Source organism: Pan troglodytes, chromosome 13 (genome assembly GCF_028858775.2).
Source record: "Pan troglodytes isolate AG18354 chromosome 13, NHGRI_mPanTro3-v2.0_pri, whole genome shotgun sequence".
Lineage (NCBI taxonomy): Eukaryota > Metazoa > Chordata > Mammalia > Primates > Hominidae > Pan > Pan troglodytes.
The window spans coordinates 61,459,634-61,472,157 of record NC_072411.2 but is presented as its reverse complement, the minus strand read 5'-3'; the positions used below and the strand labels follow the sequence as shown (position 1 = coordinate 61,472,157).

Here is a 12,524-nt window from a genome sequence, read left to right as displayed (position 1 = left end):
TTACATTAAGTGGTACACATTTCTGAACATATCACCACAGCTCCCTTTGAGCTTACAGTGTTAAGTACACATCCTCACCAGTCAGCAAAAAGAACCCACCAAGGAGATCTCATTTCCTGTATGTTTTCTTTAATGCTTTCCCTTTGTTCCTTAGTTGTATTCAGCTGCATGTGCTTATTATTCCCTTTAGCTGCATTGAAAGGGGTCCCAGTTAAGGAGTGATGAGACCTAGATTCTTGTTAATCCGTGAAATACTCTTGTAATTCTGAACAATAACAAAATAATGCCCCCTTTTCCCTCCACTTTGTTATCTGCCAAATAGAAACGATTATAATTACACTTCTTGTCTCATAGGATTATGGCAAGATTAAAATGAGATCATATGCATAAAAATGTTTCAAAAGGCTAAAATGCTCAGCCAGCTGAAGTTGATATTTTCCTTCTTCATTGAACCTCTCTCTCTTCTGTCCCATTATAATGCATAGAAAAATTTTTTGGCAATTAATATTTTCTTTGTGAATAGGGAGCTTTTCTATCCTATCTTACCCTTTAATTTTATAATTTTGAAATGGAAAAGGTCTCCCTCATTCTGTAAGAGGTTTATTTTGAGTTTGGAAGCTTAAAGGAATTTTTTAAGGTCACACACAAGGCTGAGACATAACTAGAACTCAAGGTTTCTGAAAAAGTAATCTTTTGCATACATCATGTAACCTATTTTCTATTGTAGTCCATGACTTTTAAAGAAAGAAGTTATGTCCAGATCTACCTGTCTCTTTATTGGTAGTTCTAAAATGTCAAAATGGGTTTATCTGAGATTTATAGAAATATATGGAAATATATTCTAGGGTTTTCTATTTTTTTAAAAACTAAAGATTTTGACTTAGACTAAATCTGTCACCAGATTCTTAGAATTTTAGTGAACCACAGTGTTACACATTCTATATACACGATATCAGTTTTAAAGTCATAAAACATATTAGAAACTTTAATCGTTTTAAAAGTCTTTGTTTCATGTTGTCAGATTCTTACTTGTATTATTTATGCCAAAGATGTCTTTGTGATTTTAAGTTCACTAGATTTTTGTTCGGAGAGGAAAGCTAATTGCTATTTAGCATATAAAGGATTTTTAGTTTTATATCGGTGATAATTAGACCTAATCTATAAAGCCTCATTACACAGAGTAGAATGTTCCTTGACATGCATTCACTTTTTATTAAATATAATCAGTGTTTTCCAAATGCATACTGTCTTGTTGAGATCAATTCCAATCAAGGAAATAGGATGAATTACTAAAGCCAAATATGTTAAGCTGCCAACATTTCAGCAGAATGCTAGGGGAAAACATTCGTAATTTTGAGAGCATTTCTTTTAGCTAAAACCAAAATTAGTACACAGGAATTCAGGATACTTTTAGAAAACAACAATTAAAGGTAAGTCATCCAAAAAAGTGTTCTAGTTAATTAATTAGAGACGCATATAGTTATAAAACCATGTACATTTTTATATACTAGATTATGTGATTAATAGGTTTAAGCATATGGTTAACTGGAAAGGTATATCATTATATAAGAATGTTCTCTGAAAACCAAGATTATATATTTTTGTTATAGTAATTATGATGTGAAATAATTTTGATCACCCTAAATTTTGTAGAAGATGTAAAATATAGTGTGACACAAAGCTACTGCTACCATGCAGTGATGATCATACGTATTTACAATATATCTGCTTTTATGCAAATTGTGTAAGTGGTTTGATGATGAAACATGTTTAAAAAACTGGATATTAAAAGACTAGAAGGAAATGTGTCAAAACTAATGATGGATGTAATGGTGATAACAATGGATTTTTTTTGCTTTCTACATTTTTTGCATGTTGTCTCTTTTCTAAAATTTGCTTGTTTTATGTATATAATGTGAAAAACAAGCCGGGCATTGTGGCTCACGCCTGTAACCCCAGCACTTTGGGAGGCTGAGGCAGGCGGATCACTTGAGCTCCAGAGTTCAAGACCAGCCTAGCCAACATGGCAAAACCCGTTCTCTACTAAAAATACAAAAATTAGCTGGGCATGGTGGTGGGCACCTGTAGTCCAGCTACTCAGGAGGCTGAGGCAGGGAGAATTGCTTGAACCTGGGAGGTGGAGGTTGCAGTGAGCCGAGATCAGGTCACTGCACTCCAGCCTGGGCGACAGAGTGAGACTCCATCTAAAAAAAACAACAACAGAAAAACAATTTCCTGTCTTTTAAAACTAAATACCCCTATTCTTTGTAATTCAATAAAACTGAGAATTCATAGTTTTCCAAATGCATGGAGATTGTACAAAATGATCTTAAATGTTGCCACTACAGTTTTCCAAGCTTCGTGTATCTATTGTGATGTTTGATAGCAAATGAAATGCTGTATTTGTGGATTCATTAGTACAGTCAGCCCTCCATATCTGTGTTTTCTGCATTTGCGGATTGAAGCAATTGTGGATTGAAAATTCTCAGGAAAAAAAAATGTATCTGTAGTCAACATGTACAGACATTTTTCCTTGTCATTATTCTCTAAACAATATGATGTAACAACTATTTGCATAAAATTTACATTGTGTTTACTATTATAAGTAATCTGGTGATGATTTAAAGTATATAGGAGTATAGGTATAGGTTATATGCCAATACTGTGTTATTTTTATTCAGGGACTTGAATATCTGCAGATACTGGTATTCATAGAGGGAGGTCCTGGATACTAAGGGACAGCTCTATTCTTAATCACTGTCCTATTAAAACGTTTTCCTGGGAAGTATATTTTTTTCATCATTTTTTAATCTTAAAACATATCCCAAAACCCCCAACGTTAGTTCTATATGTTCTAATTTTACTTAACACATTACAAAAATTGCATCAGCAGAATTCCAGTTCTCCATATATTATATATAAAATTTAGGAGATAATACTTTCTGCTAGAAGATAATACCTGCATTGCAGAATTCTGGGTTTTTCTCTAGTTTATTGAGATAATGATTTATTCCTTCCAGTAGTATAATTTACATAAAAGGCCATTCATCTCAACATTAAATACTAAAGAAGTAAAAAAGCTAATTGAAAACAAAAACAAGTCCCCTCACCCCCAAAGTCTATACAGCAACCTGTGATAAATCTGAAAGAGAAGCAACAGCCCATCAATATTTTATTTCAGAAAAGATAAAATCTTTAATTTGTCTTATGTTTAAGATTTTCTTTGTTGCTAATATTATTTTTAAAGAAAAAAAGCCCATAATTGAAAAAACTTTTTTCTTTAAAAAGTAATGTTATTGTGGCTTATTTACATGCAATAAAATGAAATCGTTTTTAAGCATGTAGTTTGATGCTTTTTTTAGGGACACAGTGCTTTATTTATTTTTCTCTCAACTTTTATTGTAGGCTCAGGGGTACGTGTACAGGTTTGCTAAGCGGGCAAGCTGTGCATCACTGAGGTTCAGTGTGCAAATGATCCTGGAGCACAATACCTGATTGGTAGTTTTTCAACCTTCAGCCCCACCCCCCGCCACCACTCTCCCTGCTCAAGTAGTCTCCAGTGTCTACTGTTCACATCTTTGTGTTTGTGGATATTCAATGTTTAGCTCTCGCTTGTGAGAACATGTGATATTTAGTTTTCTGTTCCTGCATTATCTCACTTAGGTGATGGCTTCCATATGCATCCATGTTGTTATAAAGGATAAGATATCGTTCTTTCTATGGCTGCATAGTATTCCTGGGTGTATATATACCATTTTCTTTATTCAGTCCACTGTTGATGGGCATATAGGTTGATTCCATGTCTTTGCTATTGTGAATAGTGCTGCAATGAACATGTGAGGGCATGTGTCTTTTTGGTAGAACAATTTATTTTCCTTTGGGTATATACCCAGTAGTGGGATTGCTGGGTCTAATGGTAGTTCTGTTTTAAGTTCTTTGAGGAATCTCCACATTGCCTTTCCACAGTGGCTAAACTAATTGACATTCCTACTAGCAGTGTATAAAGTGTTCCCTTTTCTTTGCAACTTTGCCAACAACTATTGTTTTTTGGCATTTTAATAATAGCCATTCTTTTTTTTGTTTGTTCGTTTGTTTGTTTTTTTAGATAGAGTCTTGCTCTGTCACCCAGGCTGGAGTGCAGTGGTGCCATCTCGGCTCACTGCAAGCCCCGCCTCCCAGGTTCACACCATTCTCCTGCCTCAGCCTCCTGAGTAGCTGGGACTACAGACGCCTGCCACCGCGCCCAGCTAATTTTTTTGTGTTTTTAGTAGAGACGGGGTTTCACCGTGTTAGCCAGGATGGTCTCAATCTCCTGACCTCATGATCTGCCTGCCTTGGCCTCCCAAAGTGCTGAGATTACAGGTGTGAGCCACCGCACCCGGCCAACAATAGCCATTCTGACTAGTGTCAGAATGAGATAGTATTTCATTGTGGTTTTGATTTGCATTTCTTTAATGATTAAGGGTGTTGAGCATTTCTGTGTATATTTGTTGGCTCCATGTATCTTTTTTTCAGGAGTGTTTGTTCATGTCCATTTTTTAATGGGGTTATTTTTTGTTTGTTGAATTAAGTTTCTTATAGAGTCTAGATATTGCACCTTTGTCAGATATATAGTTTGTGAATATTTGCTCCCATTCTGTAGGTTGTCTGTGATAGTTTCTTTTGCTGTACAGAAGCTCTAGTTTAATTAGGTCTCACTTGTCAATTTTTATTTTTTTGGCAGTTGCTTTTAGGGACTTAGTAATAAATTCTTTGCCAAGGCTGATGTTCAGAATGGTATTTCCTAGGTTTGTTCCTAGGAATTTTAAGTCTTTAATCCATGTAGAGTTAATTTTTGTATATGGTGAAAGGAAGAGGTCCAGTTTCAGTATTCTGCATATGTCTAGCCAGTTATCCCAGCACTATTTATTGAATAGGGGATTTCTTTCTCCATTGCTTGTTATTGTTGACTTTGTCAAAAATCAGGTGGTCATGGGTGTGCAGTCTTATTTCTGAGTTCTCTGTCCTGTTCCATTGGTCTGTGTGTCTGTTTTTGTACCAGTACCATGCTGTTTTGGTTACTGTAGCCTTGTAGTATAGTTGGAAGTCAGGTAAGTGTGATGCCTCCAGCTATGTTCTTTTAGCTTAGATTGCTTTGGCAATTTAGGCTCTTTAGGTTTCATATGAATTTTAGAATAGTTTTTTCTGATTCAGTGAAAAATTACGTTGATGGTTTGATAGGAATAAGCATTGAATCTGTAAATTACTTTGGGCAATATGGCCATTTTGACAATATTGATTCTTCCTATCCATGAGCATGGAACTTTTTCCATTTCTTTGTGTCTTCTCTGATTGCTTTCAGCAGTGTTTTGTAATTTTTGTTGTAGAGATCTTTCACCTCCTTGGATAGCTATATTCCTAGGTATTTTATTCTTTTTGTGGCTATTATTGTAAATGAGATTGCGTTGTCGATTTGGCTCTCAGCTTGGATGCTATTGGCGTATAGAAATGTTATTGATTTTTGTATATTGATTTTGTATCATCAAACTTTACTGAACTCGTTTATCAGTCCTAGAAGCCTTTTGTGAAAGTCTTTAGGGTTTTCTAGGTATAGAATCATTTTGTCTCTTAAGACAGATAGTTTGATTTCCTCTCTTCCTATTTGGATGCCTTTTATTTTTTCTTGTTGAATACCATGGATATTTTGCTTAATCATTTTTTGATTCAAGATATTTCTGGGCTTAAGATATGATTATATATGTATTTGTTAATATTAACAGCAAGCAATTGTTGAAAATATTAACTAACTTTTGTATAGTACAATAAGATGAGAGGTGTGTGAGCTTATATTTATTAAAATTTAGGTAAATTTATCATTTACTGAAGGACAACAATGTAATTATTACCTTTAGAAAAGGAGATGCCCTTAATTCAAGAAAATAGGATTACAAACGAAACGGGGATAAAAGGCCCAGCACAGTGGCTCATACCTGTAATCCCAACACTTTGGGAGGCCAAGACAGGAGGAATGCTTAAGTCTGGGAGTTCAAGACTAGCCTGAGCAATGTATCAAGACTCCATCTCCACAAAAAATAAAAATATTACCTGGGCATGGTGCTGCATGCCTGTAGTCCCACCTCCCTGGGAGGCTGAGGTGGAAGGACTGCTTTAGCCCACGAGTTTGAGACTACAGAGAACTATGATCATGCCATTGTACTCCAGCCTAGGTGACAGATTGAGACCCTGTCTCTAATTAAAAAAAAAAAAAAATGGAAAGAAAGAAATAGGGAATAAGATACACTTAATATATCCATTATCAGTTTTATTTATTTTGGTCCACAGATGTAGTGAGGAATTTGTAGCATCGGCTACTTTTCAGCATACTGATAGTTTTCAAACACTTCTTACCAGCTTCTGTAAAAATCTTGATTTTAGAGAAGTGATAGACTTCATGGAACAAAACAATTGTAATACTCTATATAAGCCTATGCTGTACTGGCTGGCTACCTTTTAATGAATTTCTGTTAGCAGTTTAAGAAACACCTTTGAAGATGGTGTAAGGTAAATAAATTTCCTACAGATTTCTGTTTCATCACATTATAAAAAAATTGTTGAATAAAATGGCATTGTTTTTATTTTACTTTGTGTTTGATTGCCAGAATAAAAGAAGATAAGGTTGAGCTAGACATATTTTGGTAATAAAATAGCATTATTTTTATTTACCTAACTATAACACTAAGATAAGAGGTATTTACATATTTCTTAGGAATAGAGGAAGGCATCAAAATAAACTGTTAATAACGTATTATTTTGAAATATATGATGATCTACCTTGAAAAGCATTTTTTGTGAATTGTAGAAAGCTATACATCTAAGCATGAAGACCTTAAGTTTATTTTTTTCAACCAGGAGGTTTAGAACCATTAGAGTATGAAATGTCTACTGTTACCAGGCCCAAAAAAAGCATAAAATTGAAAGATGCAAAGAAGAAGCAAGTTTAAAATGACTCCGAAAATGTTGCTTTTTTTCTTCGAGATGTTGCATTTAGAAAAAAGTACAGTGTTTCTTCTTTTTAATGCACAAGCCATAAAAAGTAAAATGTCTACAGTTCTTAATGAAAAGAGCCTTTTTTTCTGAGTCATTTAATCAGCAAATATGTGTGGCAAATACTTAATGTGCCAGGCAGTTTTTTCTGTAAGTAGATGTCCCCTAAAGGCATTTTCCCATAGAGCAAATTGTGAACACAACTTTCAGTACAGAAATGAAGTTGAAAGCCTGAATTTGAAGAAAAACTAATGTTCATAGAGAAACTGAAGAATACAAAAAAATGATTGTTGGTTTAGAGAAGCTTATTCTCTGAGGAAGATAAAACAGTTGGCACAATGCTGCCCAGCTAAAAATTAGGGTTTTGTTAATAAGGAGTAAGAGGAGGCTTCACAGTAAGGTAGGCAACACACAGTTTCTGGCACAATTATAATGCTGGTAATTATTTCGAATTAAGTGAATAACAAAAGATTGGAAGTCAACAACCAGAGTTCTAATTCAGCTCTGCTGTTAACTGTCACACCTAATGCAACATAGCCGTGGGCACGAATGGACACTGAGAACATGAAAGATCAGTACCAGAAATCTATAAGTCCGGAAATTTATGTCACTAATCTACCAGGTAGGATTTTTGCGGCTAGGCAAGGCCTATACTAGGAGGACAACTGTATGAATCCAAGGATATAGAAGGAGGAGATATTGAAAGTCGTTGACTATTAGAGGATGACATACTTTGAGTAAGTAGAAAGCATAGTCAGCATTGTGGAAACAGTTGTATCAAACCACATCTTTCTCACTTGTTTTTAATAGATGACACCTTTTCTCACGGTTCTTACTCTTTCACATCTTTAAAGTGCTATGTAGTGTATGGTATAATAAGCTATATGACTAGTGTGACTTAAGAATATCTGTCATAAAGTTTATAATCTATCACCCTTTCACTGCCTACCTCTGGCACTATTAAGTAGCTAGAAATAGACATAATACTAAATTGAAAAGGCGTAAGGAAATCCAACAAAATTTTGATTTTTTTCTCATGATGTTAATTTTTTCATGTGAATTGTCAAATTTCATCGCGAATATCTGATACCCTTTCTTTGCTCATTCCCAAAGAATTTTTTTAGTTCTAGAAGGGTAATTTCGTATCTTACATTACTTACACTGAAGCTAACTTAATTCTCTCATCTGTAATGTAAATGCATATAAGAGGTCTTTAAGATCAATTTGCTTTTAGGTGTCACATTCTAAAAGTTTCATATAAACAAATTGGGAAGTAAAGGATTCTGAAAGTACAATTTCAGAAGGAAAGGTAGTAAAAAATTAACTTTGTTTACTTATGCTATGGTTAAATTTACTGAAAATTATTTAACCAGAAATCAATTTGGTAAATGATCAATCCACCAAATGACTAATAGGCCTTAAATTGTCAAACCAATTGCCTTAATCCAGATTTAAAACATACCCCACAAATATTTTACTACCAGAGGCAAGGACTGGGATAGATACAGGTCTCAGTCCAGAAAAATATGAGAAGAGCAAAGTCCTTCCATTCACTTACATAACATTGAGCATTCAAGAAGGACAGTACTAGGCATCTCAAATGTTAACTTGGGAAGCTGGGCATCTAGTGGCGCAGGACTGTAAATCCATGTGAAATTGCTGCATCCCAGTCTTGGTGATACTAAAACTTTAAAAATAGTCATCAATAACTTAGCAAATAAATCATTCAGCTAATCAGCTTTTGGTGGACTGGTATACTGTATTTACATAATTATATACTGCTTTTCCCAAAAAAAAAAAATCAGCTTACAAGTATTTAAAAAATGGGAGCAACAAAAGAAAAAGTCAAGCCAGGATGAGTAAAATTGAATCAGGAATAAGACTTGAGAACACATCCCATTAAGACCTAAACATGTGGCTGCTAAACCACATATTTACTCTAGCTTTCGGTGAAACGTGGGAAACCCAGTTAATTAGGCAATTTACTGTCTATAAGATAAGGTGAAAACAAACCAGTCCCTCATGAAGGGTTCACCTATCCTTTGGAGTCATTTATTTATGAAGACTATATAACAGAAATGTTGAAATAGGAAGATCATATTGAAAATAAATTTCATGATCTCTTTTGAATTTCTGAATACAGAAAATATTTAAGAACTCACTAAAAAGAAATATTTTCTTTCTTTAAAAGTCTGTTTATAAGTCATAAAAAAGTTGAGCAATAAATTTGTTTTCCAGTTTTCTCAAATATTTCTGCATCCTTATTTGTTCAGTAAGAAAACATCATTGCCACTTATTTCCCTTTTCCATGTTCTTTAGAGACTACTCCAAACCTTAACTGCCTTTCTGGTCTACATTCAGGCTTTCCTCCTTCACATCCAGGCGGTGTTCAATTTCAGCCAGTTCTCTCTCCCAAAAGACTAATGTACTATTCATCTCTCTTTCTAGCTCTAATTCCTGTGCTCTAATCCAGGCCATCATAATTTTTATATGGACAGTTGAGACAACTTTCTCTCCCAAGCTCTAAACTCTTTTTCTAATGCGTTACTGAGGGTGTGGTCCTAGGGTCACCTGCCTTAGAATTGACTGAGTCTGAGGTCCTTGTTAAAAATGTGGTCCTTTAGGGAAAAGGTCTCTCTCTAGCTGACTTTTAGATAATGTTATGCCTTGCTCAGAGTAAAGGTGCCTCAACAAATATTTAAGTAGTGAAAACTTCATTTTTATAATATATTACAGCTTTACAGTGTACTTTCACTTATTTCATTACCTTATTTACCTGGATTATTCAGTCTTCTGAAATAAAACATAAACCCTTTTCTTTTTTTTCCTTCTTTCTCTTTGTAGTATTTATAGAAGTGAAGGTATTATTCACTAAGAATACAAATTAGCAACTCTCGAAAGCAGAATTAGAATAATATAGTTAACATAATCTTGTCCAGGCTTGGTGGCGCACGCATGTAATCCAAACACTTTGGGAGGCCAAGGCGGGTGGATCACCTGAGGTCAGGAGTTCAAGACCAGCCTGGCCAACATGGCGAAACCCTGTCTGTACTAAAAATACAAAAATTAGCCGGGTATGGTGGCAAGCGCCTATAATCCCAGCTACTTGGGAGGCTGAGGCAGGAGAATCACTTGAACTCAAGAGGCAGAGGTTGCAGTGAGCTGAGACTGCACCACTACACTACAGCTTAGGCCACAGAGTGAGACTTCAGCTCAAAAAAAAAAAACCTAATCTTTTGCTATCTCCATCTTGTTGATCATCTTTTCTTATCCATATTTTAAAAATCTTAGTCAACAAAAATTATTTTCAGCAAATATTTACTATTTTAAGTCTTAGAAATCAAGAAAAAAGAATTAAATTCTTTTGATATATAATTTCTGATAGATAAAAAGCCAATGGCATGTGAATCAAATGATATAAATTGTATTTGCTTTTCCTGAGGAAAAATTTATTGAGAAAAATACTACTTGTTCTCACCCACAATTATTTTGGCTCTTCAATGAATTAAAGCTGTTGTATAAGTTTCAGATTTTCCTAATGATTCTTTTCTCATTTTCTAAAATCTAAGAGCCAGAAGACATTATACGTAATCCAGTATATGCAATCCCTTTAGAAAGTATTTACTTTTTAAATGCCAAGGGCAAAAATGTGAATGATATGGTCACTATATTTGTCTGCGAAGTTCTAGGCACCAACATATTTTGTTCCTCTTTTGACACAGGTGTATTTTCCTAGCTGAATAAAAACGTAACTATGTAAAAATTAGATAAGAAAAGTTGACAGAACTCTTAAAATTTTGGCCAAAAATTGATTTTGTTATTAATAAGATACTTTAAAAACCGAATGCAGATTTGTTTACAGACTTTTAGTAGTCACTCTTCTCTTCCAAGTATCATGAATGTTACCTTTATATTTTACAAGTTATATGATACATGCTGCCTTGGTGCTTAAGAACATAATAAAAAAATGAAAACCTAAACTAATCAAAAGCTTCCCATGCTGGTGAACATAACCTGACATAAAACTATGCTGATATCTTCCTTTTTAGTGGCTTATGGCCTAAAAATACACTTTGTACAACTATTGTTCCTATTGACTTTATTTGGAATCTCAGCAAAAAATTTTCATTTTCCTCAGAATTAAATTTTAAAATTATCTTTAAGATAAGAATTACTGAAAGGAGTTAGTATAGATGTTATTTTTAGCATATATATATATATGAACATATGCATTAGTTTTTTTCTGACGATCTTTTCTTGACATAATCTTGGCTGTGCTTTCATGGCTAAATGTTATGATCTGTCACTTATCAAGTATAAGAACATCTTTATAACATCAAGTACCCATAGTGGTCAGGAGCACAGGTTTTAGAGTGAGACAGTCATGGGTTTGAATCACAGTCTGTTCTTTGCTGTCTATTCAACCTCACTCAGCCTGAATTTCCTCAATTGTAAAGACAATAAAACCCACCATATGAGATAGAAATGTTGTGAAGATTAAAGTGTATAGTCTATTCAAAGTATCTGGAACAAAGCACAATACTTAGAATGTGGGATGTAGCTATTATCCATAATCACGTACAATTTAGTGCCCAATAACTGCGATATTCATAGACTTCTTGCCCCAGGTTAGGCAAATCATGTTATAACGTAAAACTCAAGAACTTTGGGTTATTTTTGGTTGCACAGTTTCTTCTAGTGACTCAACCAAAATTTCTACTTTGAGGATATTTTTAGAGAAAAACACGTTTTAAAAATTTCCTTAACCTTCATACTGAAGGAATTAACTCTTAAAAAGAAATAATAAGACAATTATTTTTAAAAGATGTCTCCTATATCTGAACATATTATTTTGGACTATAAGGTAATATAATAGTGTATTTGTTTTGATTGACACATGCAGGATACATGTATTTATGTGCTAAGCAGTATTTTTTTTTTTTTTTTTGAGACGGAGTCTTGTTCTGTCTCCCAGGCTGGAGTGCAGTGGCGCAATCTTGGCTCACTGCAACCTCCACCCCCTGGGTTCAAGCAATTCTTCTGCCTCAGCCTCCCAAGTAGCTGGGACTACAGGTGCACACCACCACGCCCGGCTAATTTTTGTATTTTTAGTAGAGACGGGGTTTCACTGTATTGGCCAGGCTGGTCTTGAACTCCTGACCTTTTGATCTGCCCGCCTTAGCCTCCCAAAGTGCTGGTGTTATAGGCATGAGCCACTGAGCCCGGCCGCAGATACACTAGCATTGTGTTGGCATGTGCCTCCACTAGGAGGCTTATGATGAGAAATCTCAAATATATACAGAAATAGATGGACTGATAATATAGACCTTGTACCCATCATAAGTTTTAGGAATTATCATTTTGACCAATACTGTTTTACATATACCCTCATCTACTTCTCCCTTCCAAAATTTGTTGAAGGAATGGTTCCATTTGTGTCTCTAAAAGGTAAGGACTCATAACCACAGTACCACTATTATACTTTTAATATATAATTTCTT

At 34.6% G+C, this 12,524-nt stretch overlaps 1 protein-coding gene across 50 annotated transcripts in view; it reads left to right on the top strand.

The window, feature by feature from the left end:
* The window catches only part of BAZ2B (bromodomain adjacent to zinc finger domain 2B), a 415,244-nt gene that overhangs the window by 290,236 nt on the left and 112,484 nt on the right, over positions 1–12,524 (top strand). The gene's annotated exons all lie outside the window — the stretch shown is intronic.